General features: G+C 29.6%; 1 protein-coding gene and 1 long non-coding RNA gene across 3 annotated transcripts in view; one reads left to right on the top strand and one right to left on the bottom strand.

The window, feature by feature from the left end:
* Positions 1–12984, top strand: part of LOC129949435 (uncharacterized) — a 72093-nt gene extending 59109 nt beyond the window's left edge. The window contains exon 3 of the long non-coding RNA XR_008782038.1: positions 12754–12984. This is a non-coding gene — a long non-coding RNA (uncharacterized LOC129949435). The remainder of the gene's footprint in view (positions 1–12753) is intronic.
* Positions 1–14295, bottom strand: part of LOC129949433 (uncharacterized) — a 146659-nt gene that overhangs the window by 32145 nt on the left and 100219 nt on the right. The window lies entirely within an intron of this gene.

The following is a 14295-nucleotide window of genomic DNA, read 5'->3' as shown; positions in this document are numbered from 1 at the left end:
TTTTTGAATCTGATACCCACGATTTCTCAGGTTCTGCCGAACCGATTTACTTGAAATTTTAAGAGAGTCTTCTTTAGTGACTTGTCTACGTCCGGAACTACGGCCATCCCCATATTTAAATTTTTACTATTTTTAACAAATCGAAGAATGTTCAAAAAAATGGTAATTTTTTTGTATTTTTCTTTAGACAGCCGCCATTTTGTAAAAAAAAATGTTTGTAACTTTTCCGTAGTTCCAGACATTGCGACATTATTGTAGATTAATAATCTTTTTTAGTTTTTGATTTCAGATTTCTAGGAGAGTTAAAATCGTGGGTATGGTCACGCACCAAATTTTTAAGATGCACCACTCCATCAGCTGATAACTAACGGAATTTTTATTTTTTTTTTACTTTTTTATTTTTTTTTTGCATGTTTCTAATGTGAATAAATAACGTATAAAAAAATAGATGCTAAAATTATTGCTTGCTTTTTTCTACAGAACTTCAAAAATTACCTAAAATTCATGCCTCTAGACCAGAATACCCCCTTAAGTTTTTATCTTCGAAATAATACCCTATTGTTATCACGTCTCTTTACACTTATTATTTAAAATTTAATTAAAGTTGCTGGCGTAACTATTTTGTGAAATATTCGGTGTTTTAGGGACCTTGAAACGTACAGGAATGTCAAAATGTTTAATTTGATAAATCAGACAGATTAAAATTGCTACATTCAAAACAATTGAATCAGAAGAAAAAAAGTAAAAATAATATTAACGAATAATATCCAACAAATCCTTTTAAACATCTGAGTTTTTATTTAATATTAAATTGATTTTATTTTCAATAGCCCAAACTTTGTTGTTTTGTTTTGAAAAATTTGATTTTAAAAATCATTCGTTCCAAAGTGACAAAATTAATAAATTTTTAAATGGAAAAATTAAATTTCAATAAAGTCCTATTATGCCACAATATTTTTAACAACAGTTCAACTTTTTTAATTATGTTTTTGATTTTAAAAGAAGAATTGTTTAATTAATAAGTTACCTAAAACAACCTTAAGTCATAAATTTAGCTTTAGAAAAAGGTTAGTTGTGCTAAACTACTATTAGATTAACTTTAAAATGTATAACGCACAAACTTTTTAGTAACTGTAAGTAGCCAAGTGTTTCCCGGAATTGTAACATATTCGAAATATTTTGTTTCCGTAAATTTTACGTTCATGGCTTTTTAAACATTTTTTTTTTGAAAATAATACCTTGGATATCAGTATTAACAGTTTTCTTAAAACATACACCTTAAATGGTCTGCTTGCCAAAAGAAGGTGACAAAGTTCGGGAATTAATCGTGCAAAAAAACTCAGACTGGTAGTCTATAGTAAATTATCATGGTACTAGATTTTCTTAAACATTTTAAAATTCGAAAAGTTAAAAAACATGAAGGTTTTTAACCCTTGATGAATTTACTGCGAAAATAAGAAAAAGCTATATTCCGTTATTTTATGTTAAAGTGGTTTGGATCTTATCTTGAAAATAGGTTTCAGAGAGTTAAGTTGGATGAGATCAGAAGCGAATCTATGTTTCTCAAACTAAGTGTACCCCAAGGATCTGTTTTATTCCTAGTGTACATAAACTCTCTGTTTGCTCTTGATTTCGGAGGTAAACCAACTGCGTTTGTGGATGATGTTGGTTTTTCTTATGGCACTAATAGTCGATTGGATTTAGTCTCAGATATAAATTCTGACCTTGTGTTATTGAGAATATGGTTTTCGGTACAAAATTTGGTTATTAGTTCGAAAACGAATCTAATGTTGATTTTCAGAACCATGTCCCAGAATGTCAGAAAATCAAGCTTCCTAACTGTAACTTTTTAACCGGGACCAAGACTTATCTAACTTATACTAACCAAAACTGTGCGTCCAATTGTTTTTAATAGAAAAAGTGAATGATTTTAAATACCTAGACCTTGTTATTGATCCTAAAAGAAATTCTTAATTTACACGGATAACTTGGGAAAGTACTTTAGGTGCACAACTGCACAATGAGGCACTTTTACTTTTTGCAAAATTTAATTTCAACTGAGCTTTTAAAAACCACTATGGCATTTTGCAGTCTAAGCTACAATATGGAATTGTTTGTTGGGTTGGTATCTACTTTAACAAAATTCAGCCTTTGTTAGTTTTGCAAAAATATGTTTTTAGAAAAATTTGCGGTAAACCAAGTAGATATCCGAGTTTTCTTCTTTTTTGTGACATGTAAATTCTTCCAGTTCGTCATTTGTATTTTTTTTAAGTGCCTATATCCTTTATTATGAAATCTGGTAATCTTAATTTCCGTTTAATTTCAAATTATACTTTAAGTGGACACTCTTCGAACATATTTACCGTACCCACATTCCTTACAACTGCGTTTCGAAATTTGTATTCTATATCATATTTTCGGTTATTCAACAAGCTTCCATTTTCTTTTAGAACAGTTACAGCTCCTGCTATGTTTGCAAGTCATTTAAAAGTATGGGTTTTAGATTTGTAGATTATATTAAACTTGGAATTAATTGTTTCTGGTACTCTGGTTTAGTTTCATGATGTGTTCTTTATTTTTCTATGAAATGTATTTGATTTTGTGTAACAAAGTAATTTTATTTTCATCATTGTAATTTATTAACATCTTTTTTTCTGTGTATTCTCAAAAGGATTCGATACAAATTGTGTGCAGAAAATGAGACTTCTTGAAGTGACAAATAAACTTTTGGCAACTCTGTTGGAACATTATTGCTTCCGCTTGTTGATATGATTTTTCTTCTTCTCCTTGTTTTCACCAAAAATCCTTCTTCTTCTGTATATTTGCGCTCGCCTTAGATTTTGATTTCTTTTTCATTTGTTATTAAGAAGAAAATCACTTGGCTAGAGCGATGCGCGATGGTGGTGTTGAGATATGTGAGCATTTTATTTGCTTTCTTATATTTCTTTACTTTCTTTGGAAAATACAAAAACATTAACAGACAAATTTTTCCATTTCATTCGCAGGACGTTGTATGCCCCAGACTTTATTGAAAGGAAAATTTCTTACATTTCTTTTCCTAGTCGTCGTCGTCCTACGGTTTTCTTGTGTTTTCTTTTATTTTTTTCTTCTAGGTCGGTCTTCTTTCTTCTATTTTTGTATTTTCTATTATTCATTCATCTTGTTTTATCCTGTGGAATCAAGGAAGAGTTTTGCTTCTATTCAAAAAGCTTTGTTTTCACTTGCTTCATAATCGGAGGTTCCTTGAAGAAGGGTTTGGGTTGAAGATGGTAGTTTGGCGGTAAGGAAGAATAAAAAAGAGATAACTTTTTCTCTATATCTACCTATAGGTGTATGAATATAGAGAAAAAGGTTGTCTAAGGAAAAGGAGCATGCCCTCCCGCATAGAACCGCATTATGATATCATTGTTATAAGGACATAAAACAGAAGAAAAAGAAGAAGAGTCTCACATTTTTTTTTACTTTGTTTTGTTTTGCGTTGAAGACAGAGCAATTGTTGTTGGTATGTAATATACTTTTCTCTCCATTGTAACTCTCTCTGACATTAAGGATATTTCAAATTGTCTTTCGGTCTACCTAAAATTTTCCATACTTATACATGACAATAGTGGGTGTTTTTTTTCTACCTCAATATTGTACTCGTACATATTATTATTATTATCTTTTTTTCTTTTTTAAGGTATGTACGTGAAAAGGATTCCTGCAGGGTAATTAGATGGTTTTCAGGGTAACATTTCATTTGTTTTTTTTGTTTATGTGTAGGTATGTTAAAAAAAGGATAAGGGATTTCATCACATTTAGTTTTGTTGTGTGTTTGTTTATGGGAAAAGAGGAACAACGACCACGAAGCAGACGGTGCGTTTACCAGTATGAAAGTTGAAAATGAAATACGATGACGACTGACGAGTTACTTTGCATAGGAATGGGAGGAACGAATAGAATTTAAGTAGATATAGTGATGCATATGATGAGGAAAAGGATGACAATGGGAATTTATGTATGAATCTTGCAGGAGATATGTTCACATGAAGGAAAAGGGGAGAACATTTAAGTTACTTTTAAATGAATTAAAATGAAAATATAAACAAAAGCGAGTGGGTACCTTGTTAATAGTTATGTTGGAGTTTATGCGAGACAAGGGAATATAATATTTTTAATAACATTTTGAATGAGAGTTTTAACAAAAGCATGAAAATAAAGGTTTATAGTTTTAAAATCCATTCATATTTCGTAATTTTAAAGACTATACTCAGATTTTATTTTATTAAAGTAGAAGAGAACATTTTTGTATTGTAGAATTCCTTCAAAAATTTATAAAAGTTCTTTCGTTTTAAGTTGGGAGAAATTTCTAATTACTCATAAAATCCAACTGATAGACATCTTCATAGACAAGAATTTGTTGGATTTTTTATAAAAATTATGGCAAATTTTTAAGTCAAGAAATACTTTTTCATAGAAGAATTGTATCTTTTATGATTGATTTTACTCTTGAAGTATTTTCAATGAATTTCCATTTTACTGTATAAGGTTTCGAAATTGTAATTCAAAAGAAGGCTATTCGTTTAAGTTTTCAAGTCATTACATCACATTTAGAAATTCTTTAAGAGGACAGATTATTATATTTTTATGAAAGTAAATCAACAATGAAAAATAATTGAGACAAACAACTTTTTTATGTAAAAAATCTGTGTAAGCTTTTCCATCTTTGTATGAATTTTTTTTCAGAATTTGTCTATCCTGTTTCTAGAAAAAAGGCTAATCCTTCACCTCCTTCAGATAGCATCTTAAGAATTTTTTGGAAAAACAAAAGCTTCTTATTGACCCGCAGTATGGCATTCGTAGCAATAGTTCCACTGCTGATCTCATGGTTTGACTCACTGAACACTAGAACAAATGTTTAGATCGTTTGGTAGAAAGTAAAGTTGGTGCACTTGATATTTCAAGGAAATTTGATAGAGTTTGGCATCAAGCGCGTTGATTTAAACACCACCTTTTTAACAGTTCAATACAAGTTGTATTGGATGATTTCAATTGCAAAATTCAAAAAATATTTGGTATAGTGCCCCAGGGCTCTGTTTTTTCTCTCATAACTCCTAATTTTTATAAATGATCTTTTCTCTATAACTTCATAACCACTTTATTATTTCGATGATGACACAACCCTCAACTTTTTCATAATAGTTTTTAAATTTACATCATCCCTCATATGTGGACTATATCAACGGCAACGTATGATAAGTTCATTAAATTTTGATCTTGAAAATACTATCCAATCAAAATAGTGTAGGTAGAATTTACTGTTTCGAAAACCCAATACTATATACCGTGTCGTAAAAAGCGTTACCCTCGTTACGCGATCGTTTTGTTGCTGAGATATTTGCTTCTATTCTCTTATAAACATTTTATTAAGCAATGCTCTAGTTCAATACAAAGTTGCATTCCTTTTCTTACCTCACCTAAATACCCGTTCATAGAAATGAATGCTCACATTCATACGCACTGTAAAATACAGAGATTGTTTCTTCGGCCACACTACACTAATGCTGAATACTTTACCAGGCTCAATATGACACACTCATTTGATTCCCCATTCAAATCCTATCCTCCTTTCATAATTGCTCGCATCGTGTCTAAACATTATAAGCACATAGATCACACTTATAGAGTACGCGCATAATTAAAAAAAAACATGTTTTTTTCTAATTTTGTGGGTTTTTGAAAAATTCAAATATTTTTTAACTAATTTCTAAAATTAGTTTTCAAATTTTGACTCAATCCAAAAATACCTACATTAAAAAAATAATAAGAAACAAATTAATCAGAAAAAGATTTTTGAGTGAAAATTGAAAGAAATCATTTATATATTTTTAAAATCCCATAGGAAGTTATTTGTCAAATTGATAATTTTGACATTTCTCGACTTATCAAGGTCCCTAGGGTCGAAATAAAATTAAATTTTATATTATATATTGTATCGTGATACCAAAGATGTTTATTTAAAAAAATCCAATTACCGTTTTTTATAAATCAAAAAATAAAACAGAATTGTCACCTCGAAAATTTTACGAATAAAACCTGATTTTATCTCCAAAATAATTTTGTGCCACGAAACATAACATTTTTATATATCTGGTAAAATTTTGAGAATAATCGAATGAACAATTTTTTATAAAAAAAAAAACTTAAAAAAAGTTTGTAAAAATTGATTTTTGACTGAAATAACTTTTCAAAACTTTAAGATTTTGGCTTTAATCTAATTTTATGTTATTAGTTATATTGTTTTGAACATTCGGTACAATTTTTTTAAAAATCAAATTGAAAATTTTTTAACAAAAAATAAAAACCTAAAGCTAAAGCATTTCTAAAAATTCGTAAAAATTGAATTTTGACTCAAAAGTCTTTTTAAAAATTAAAAAATATTGGTTTTTAATTTATTTTATCTCACATAAAATATTGTTTTCGACATTCAGTTAATTTATGGTAAAAATCCAACTGTCCATTTTTTCATAAAAAAATAAAATCTACAAACAACATAACAAACATTTGGTAAAAATTATGTTCCGTTCTCGATATCACGTAAAGAATAGAAGATGTTGACTTCAAATTAATTTCATTTATCGAATTTCTATTTGGTTGTATCAGAAATAAAAACTTTTTAAAAATGTTATTAAAATTGGTGAAAATTGGATAACAACTAAAAAATCTCGTTAACAAAAATAGATTTTGAAATCAAACTATTTCAGTGTTTCTTATAACTGCGAAAGCTTTTATTCTTAAAATTCGTAATATGAGTTTATCTCAAATTAAATAATTTTTGTAAAAAACCTTAAATCTTAAAACGGATTTTAAATTATGTCTCTTGAAGTAAGCTTAGTATTTGTTTAAAAAATATGAAGTATCAGATAATCAAAAAAACAGTCAAGTCTTTTATTTATTTTAAAAAATTTAAATTATTTTCGAGGCATGTAAAATTTGATCAAAATCAGAACAAACGATTTTTGAATACTAAAATTTTAGTTGAAAAGATTTTTAAGAAATGAGAACAACGGTTTTCGTGACAACAAAATGTTTGGCTGTTTGACCATCTTGAAGTATGTCTTGGAGTAAATATTGCTGAAATAAAAATAGTTGATGGTCGTTAAAATTAAAAAAAAAACAACCATAGTTCAAAAAAAAACTTTCAAAATACTCGTATGTGTCAAAGTACCCAAACCGAAAACAAGGTCCAATTTGATTGTGAAAATCAATCGATTTGAACTTCATTGCATTTGAAAGTGATGTTAATTGTTTTCGAAATTATAAAAGTTTCTTTGAAATTTGTGGAGATCCTTAAAAAAATCACATTACAAACAACGGACAAAATAGCACTTAATTTTGTAAGTAAGGCTAAAAAATATTGTATCTCATTCTGCAAATTTTCAAGAGTACACCAATTTTAAAGACTTGACAAATTATGCACACTTCCAGAGCTAAAATCCCTGCTTTGTCACTTCATAAGTATTTAAACTTTTTCTTTGGAGGACAGTTCGTGGTTTGGGAGAAACTTTAAATAACTCTTAAATTTTGATTTATACTCTTTAAGTAATCCATTCACCTAAAAACTAGGCTTTTTTCGACTCACTCTAAATAAAAGCTCCATATTTAAATAGCCAAACTTTTGGCAGGGTCGTTAAAACACCTTTATCATAGGTATACCTACAAAGTTAATACTATGTAAATTTGTTTAACTATCGGAGATCATAGGACAATTGTGGCAATTATGAAATACTGAAATACCTGCACGTGGTTGAACGAACCCATCACCGTTAACAATACCAAGCTTCTTGTCAATTTAAATAAATACAATAATGAAACGCACCACAGCCTTAAACATAAAAAAATCTGATAACTGAAACGAGGATGGTGGCAAACGAAGGGTGTAAAAAGTGAGCCCATGGGGCTATGGACATTATTACACCATCACTATACTGCTGCTCCTTCCTTCCTTTGGGCTAAAAACAGTCAACGAGGGTGGGATGATGGCACCAACCCTCTCTTGTGTGTCAGAGAAACACAATATCCAATTTAAAGAGAATATACACTGTACAGCCCACCAGAGGAGTCATAGCGCCTTGGGGCTATTTAGACTGCAGTGATGTGGGTCGTGGGAGTGGGTGGTGTATACATAGCCATAGCAGTAAACTAGGCGGCCGTCCGTCAGGTTGGTTATCACTGCGAGGGTTGTCTACGACTATGGGTGGCATTCATTTCAATAGCCATTGTTGCCAAGAAATAAAAACAAAATTAAATAGAAAAATAAAAATCCTACCACCCACACCAATAGACAATAGCCACACCAAGGAAAGAGAGAGCTGTAAATAATAAAATATTCTAGGTATTTTTTTTATTTTATTTTTATTGAGAGAAAAGGGAGCCCTCTGATGGCCTAGCCTAGGCGCTAGGCCAGGCACACAGGACAGGCTGTACTGTATGGTACGTCCGTCAGGACGAACTATACGACCGAACGTATATACACACACAATATACATTCCTATGATGATTGTGATGGGTGTTTTATAGGTTAAGGCTATGGACTGTTTGGTCATAAGATGACCCAAGGGAAGTAGTCAGCAAAAATGAGTACAAACGTTCTCGCACAGGATTGTTTTGTTAGATATTTTTATTTTTCCTACTTTTCCTTTTTTTTCTCAGCTTTTTCCAACTTTTGTGTTTTAATCATTTGAATGGAAGGAAAAAAAGAGGAGGTTGACTTAACTTAAGAGAGAGAGAGAGATCGAGAACGAGGGTGAGTTAAATAATAAAAATACAAACAAAACAAAAATAAAATAAACGGAATAGTAATAAAGCATTTAAGGACACTTTTGCCCGCCAGTTATGGCACACAGTGTGGAAGCAAGTGTAGGCGACAACATTTGAACGATATGATGGTGCTATACAATTATTATTATTATTTTTATTTTGTATATGAGTTTATTGTTTGGCATCATATATTTAGTCGTTTGTGTACTGAATAAACCGATTAAAAAGTGATTTATTCATTTAAGGCTTGCCAGCCAGAGTCGTCTATGAGGACGATGAAGAAAAGTAAAGAAAAGGAATTTGAAATGAAACATCAGATAGCTTTATAGGATCTTCTTAAAGGAGAAAAGAAAATGTTATCATCAAGTGAATTAAATTGTCGTTTTTTTTGATAAATAACTATGTTTTACAATTTTAAAAAACGGCCCTTAAAAATGTCTAAATGAAGACTCTTAATGGTTTATTAGGTTCATTACAAAAATTACATTACCTAATAAAACTTGTTTACATGATAAAGTTTGATTTACTCATCCTCAAGACTTTATTGTATACAGGACACATTTTTATATTATTCTACTTATGTAGTTTAATCTTACATGTTTATAAATTAAAAAAGAGAAGTATTTGTTAGATTAGAAAAATTAAATAAAAAATTATTATAAACTTCATAAAAATTCAACATGTTATATTTCTAAGTGAATTGTTTTCGTAGTTAATATGATAGTGCACAATATAGATTGTTTTAGACAACCCTCTTGGATTACGCTTTCAAACACTAAATTTAACGCCAGACAAAAGGTTCATAGCATCGATATTACTTTTAATTAAAAATGATAAAATGAAATAAATGAGAAAGTCTACTTTCCAGCCAGGGTAGATCTATGAGTTGGAGATGGCTACTATTCGAAGGAAGATTTTATGAGTTAGGTCAGTCTAGACCTTTCTAGGGCATATTTTAAGGATCTTTTTTGAATTTTTCAATTCTTATTATGCCAACTATGATAGAAACAACCATATATGCTTAAAAATTAGTCTAGCAAATCAGTGAATCAATTATTCAATAACGTAAGCAGTTAAAAAATTGATGAGATTCCCTTTTAATCCAGCCTAACATTGAATTGTCCTTAATACAAGTCACATTAATATGCATATGTTGATTAAATGCGAGTTTTTTTTAGCAAACAAGACACCAAAAATAGATACCACCCTTATATTTTATAGACATATTTCTTTCAAAATTTATAATTTTATCCTTATTGATATTAAACAATAAATAATATCGTGCACACAAATATTTGAAAGCATTCAGACCAATTTGGAACTTTTTACAAATAGGATAATTAAAAATGGTTGTAAAATATTAACATCATCAACATGAAAGTTTGAAAGCTTCAAAAATAATGAAAAATCATATATAAATCATTAAATATAACTGCACCAAAATGACTACCCTGAAGAAGTCCAAAGTTAAAAACAATTTTTTTTGCAAGCTTATCGAATATGTTGTTGAAATCTTCTAGAATAAAATGCATTTATTAATTATATTTTTGAAAGAATTTATACAGAATTCCGCAAAACCATATAAAAAGAATAGTAGATAGGCACTTTGAGAAACCATATTGATTAGGGACAAGTCACAATCCAAAAGTTTTGTATAATATGTTTGATGAAGTTCTTAAAAGTGCCTAGAATCCTTTTTTCAAACTAGTCATAGATCGATGCTTATTACAAACACTGATCAATTTCCCCACTTAGCACACATTAATCTAGGGATCTCTTTATCTGTAATACAAGTCCTTGAAAAAATTCTAAAACTTGAAAAAAAAAACAATCATCCCGGTCCAGAAGGAATGCTTTCATTCCTGCTTAAAAAGTGTGTGAAACATCTTTCATACCCATTGTTTATTTTGTTCAATTTTTCCGGTTTTATTCAAATATAGGTTTCTCAAACCAATTCACTAAAAAGGGTCAAATCGGCATCTTATCTGTAACTATCATCCTAAAACTAAATTTTCTGTTATCTCAAAACTGTTTAAAGCTTTTGTTAGTGATGCTCTTTCGGTCAGTTCCTCTATTTCCATTTTGTATTGATGTTTTCGCAAAAAAACAACAAGTTGAATGAGTATTTAAATATTTTAGCAACACATTTGAAAAACTTAGCCGCAAAAATGTTTAAGTAAATAAAAGCAAATCTTACCTAAATGAAAGACATTATAGTGTTGTTGTGTTGTGTTGTTGTGTTGTGTTGGTGTGCCTCAAGGTAGTCACATTGGAACGTTTTTTTTTCTTTGTTCTGTTTATAAGTGACCATCGCTCTTTGATGACGTGAAAATGAACACTCAACTCCTTAATTATTTATAAGATGATCTACTTCGTCTATGGGAAAGTTGCAATACAAATAGTTTAATGTTGAAAATTGACAAGATAAAAACAACGAGTTTTACACGCGAACAAAATGTACTTGACTCTGAATAAATTTTAAATTCTACGAAGTTGGAAAAACTCTAACTTCTTAACCTTAGGCATCATTTTGGATTCAAACCTAATTTTTACTGATAATGTTAACTACATTTAACAACAAACTTTTAGAACTATAGACTTTTTAAAAAGATTTAGAAGACTTAAACAAATAAATAATTGATTTTGCCAATACAAAAACTACATTTTTTAAAATCATTACTTCAAAAGGCTTCGGAATATTCGATAGTTTAGGTATTGGTCTATAATTTTCAATTTCATCCATTTTTTCAAAAGAATCATGAAGAATTTTTCAATTGATGAGGTTGACGAAGATCAAGTAAATAGTTTTAAAAAATCCAAGTAGCATCGACAAAGAAGAACCAGTACAAGTTCTTCAAATGACCAAACATTTCATAATTTTCATCAATATTATTACAGCTTGGGTTATCACAGTTCACAAAGCCTTTACAATTGGAATAATCAAATGTAAGCACTTTTAAAAAAATCTGAAAATAATTATGTTACGATATGTTATGTTACGATATACGATCGTGGTCTGATCAATTATTATGCTTAATAACGGTCGGATACGGAGTAGTTTTTCGTTCGCTATTTAAAAAAAAAATTTAAGACTTGATTGTCTGCTGTAAATAGTTTTAACCTCACAATAACTACTAAAATCGGAATCAAGTTGAATATGTTTGTATTAAAACTATAACTTGTTTCTGTAGTTTTTCAATTTTTGTACTTCGGTATTTCAACTAGAAGCAAGGAATTTCCTATAAGTTGATATTAGAGGACCAGAAATAAAAATCAATCGAATATTTTATTTTAAACCATAGTAATAATATTTGAACAACTTTAAAGACAGGGCCTATTCTTTCAAAGTTTTGAACAGATATAACGAGAGCTGGATGATGAGAGTTTCCGTTCACCAGAAGATCAGTAGATATCTCCAGTTAAAAATCGAATCATCCATTAGAAGGTTATCTGTTATCATCATAACATATGTATCCGTGCAACTTTTCCAAGACAAATAGGTTACATTAAAATCATAAAAAATAAAAAATAAATGAACAGTCCATGAAGAACCAGGGCCTTATAACTCTCAACCATTCCTGTGTTTGAGTAATGTTGCCAGGGATGGAAGGGACCTACAATTCTATGCCAAATCCGAACGTATATTTTGATAAAGCGCTTTTCATGACAAGAATTACTCTCAATTTTGAACATAGAACATTGTAAGTCCTATTTCCAAAATAAAAAATGTTTAATGTTTTTAAAGTGTTGGATAAATTAGTCAAATTTCTGCCCCGACGAAGATAAATAACATCAAACTGTTTTTGCGTTTAAATGGCGCCCGGGAGGATAACTACTAACCTTAAAATTGAAGAAAAATGATTTTAGTCCTTAGAATTGTAATTTAAATTTAAAACTTTTTCATTAAGAAAGTTCTTTATTTTTTAATATTTACAGCAGTTTTTTTAATTACAGATATAAAGCATACTCTTATCAACATCATCATCATCATCTGAATTTACAAAAACTACACTAAAAAAGTGAACCAATGTGTATTTCCAGAAGGCAAAGAACCGCGTTTTTTTTTTCATTTTCTTCAACCAAAAGTTAATGGCTATAGGTCAAGCGCACATTCCTTTTAGTGCGAGTAATACATTTTTAAAGTGAATCTTTTGGCAGAAGAGAGAAGATTCTTGTTGATGTAAAATTGGGTAAGGTGGAAAGGAAAAAACAGTGTTTTTGAAATCCTTTTTGGGAATAGTAAAAAAAGAAATGGTTAAAAAAAAAACAGACATTTGAAAGAGTGTTGATGGAGGTGGTTTGGTTTTTCTTCTATAGGTAGCAACACGAAGAACCAAGTGTATTAAGTTGAAATTGCACTTGATGGTCTTTTGTTATTCTTCAACCAACCAATCCAGTAAAACCAACCAACTTGATGAATTCTACGAAAATACATATACTTTGTTGCCTGAGAACGAAAAGTGTACGAAACCAGATCGATTTTTAGGAAGAGTTGTTTTTTTTCGTTTTTGAGGATATATACATTTTTATACATTTAATACATTTTATGGTGTTTCTTTCAATTAGTTTAAAGTACTCCGATATAAAAAAATATAATGATATAGGTTAAGGTTAAACTGAACCATTTAATATCTTCTTTCATCAACCTCTATAGTACTTGAATAATCGATGCTTATGCACTTGTATTCGAATTTATTCCTTTTTGATGAGATTTTGAAATATGGACTCATCCTCAGACATGTGACTTTTCCAACAATTGTTTAGTAAATGTTTGAACAGATACGAAATCAATTTCCAGACCTTTCCCAGCATCCATAAGAAGCACGTGACAGTTCAATGAACTTCAATCTATACAACCTTAAAGCTATTGAAAATTTACATCAGTCTTCAACTTTACGGTTATATTTCAATTTTAAGTTAAAAGTTGTTTCCAAGTTATAAAACTTTAAATCAATATCATCCAAGAGCAATAAATTCTTTCTTAAGAGGTTAGTAAAATGTATACCAAATTACATTCCCTAATTTCTAATGCTAGCCACGTTTAGATATTTAACTATCATTTATCTTCTGTTCTTTGTATAGGTATAAGAAACGTGCCAATGTCAAGGTCACAGATTGTCTCAGATGGTTTTTAATCATTTTAAATAATATCCCATGAGTCTTCTTATTTCTTATTTTTTGCTAGGCAGGTTCATTCAGATGACATCAAAAGATAAAAAGGGTCAACAAAGTGATTTTGAAAAAGAATAAATAACCGAAAATTTAAATATTCTTGGTCTGGCATCATTTCTTTTTTCTTTTTTTGAGAAAGGATAGCAACACAAAAATACACACACATCCTGTTGCTACAAATTAAATATCAATTTTATTATAAATCTCTTTTCATTTAGATTACCATTGAGATTAAAATAATGATTCCGACATTATTCCGTAAAAAGGCAAAATGATGGCGCAAATTTTATTAAAGGGTGTTCCAAATCTGTACAAGGTTTTCAT

The sequence above is a fragment of the Eupeodes corollae genome, chromosome 3, assembly GCF_945859685.1.
Source record: "Eupeodes corollae chromosome 3, idEupCoro1.1, whole genome shotgun sequence".
Taxonomy (NCBI): Eukaryota; Metazoa; Arthropoda; class Insecta; order Diptera; family Syrphidae; genus Eupeodes; species Eupeodes corollae.
Note: the sequence above shows the minus strand (reverse complement) of the source record. Positions and strands in the feature narration are given on the sequence as shown.